Source organism: Arachis duranensis, chromosome 5, assembly GCF_000817695.3.
Source record: "Arachis duranensis cultivar V14167 chromosome 5, aradu.V14167.gnm2.J7QH, whole genome shotgun sequence".
NCBI classification, from domain to species: Eukaryota; Viridiplantae; Streptophyta; class Magnoliopsida; order Fabales; family Fabaceae; genus Arachis; species Arachis duranensis.
In genome coordinates, this window is record NC_029776.3 from 55,684,902 (window position 1) to 55,685,504 (window position 603).

A 603-nucleotide genomic window follows, 5' to 3' on the forward strand; every position below is an offset into this window, starting at 1 on the left:
AAACTTAGAGTTTGACTGTGGGGGCTCTTCTTGACTCTGAACTGAGAGAAGCTCTTCATGCTTTCTCTCTTTTATCACAGAGGGATGGCCATGTGCCTTAAACACCAGGTAGTCCCCATTCAATTGAAGGACTAATTTACCTCTGTTGACATCTATCACAGCTCCTGTTGTAGCTAGTAAAGGTCTTCCAAGGATGATGCATTCATCCTCTTCCTTCCCAGTGTCTAATATTATGAAATCAGTAGGGATATAAAGGCCTTCAACCTTTACTAACACGTCCTCTACTACTCCATAAGCTTGTCTTAATGACTTGTCTACCAATTGTAACGAGAACAAGGCAGGTTATACCTCAATGATCCCCAGCTTCTCCATTACAGAGAGTGGCATAAGATTTATCCCTGACCCCAGATCACATAGAGCTTTTTCAAAGGTCATGGTGCCTATGGTACAAGGTATTAAGAACTTGCCAGGATCTTGTCTCTTTTGAGGTAAAATTTTATGAATCCAGGTGTCTAGTTCACCAATGAGCAAGGGAGGTTCACTTTCCAAAGTCTCATTACCAAACAACTTGGCATTCAGCTTCATGATAGCTCCTAAATATTG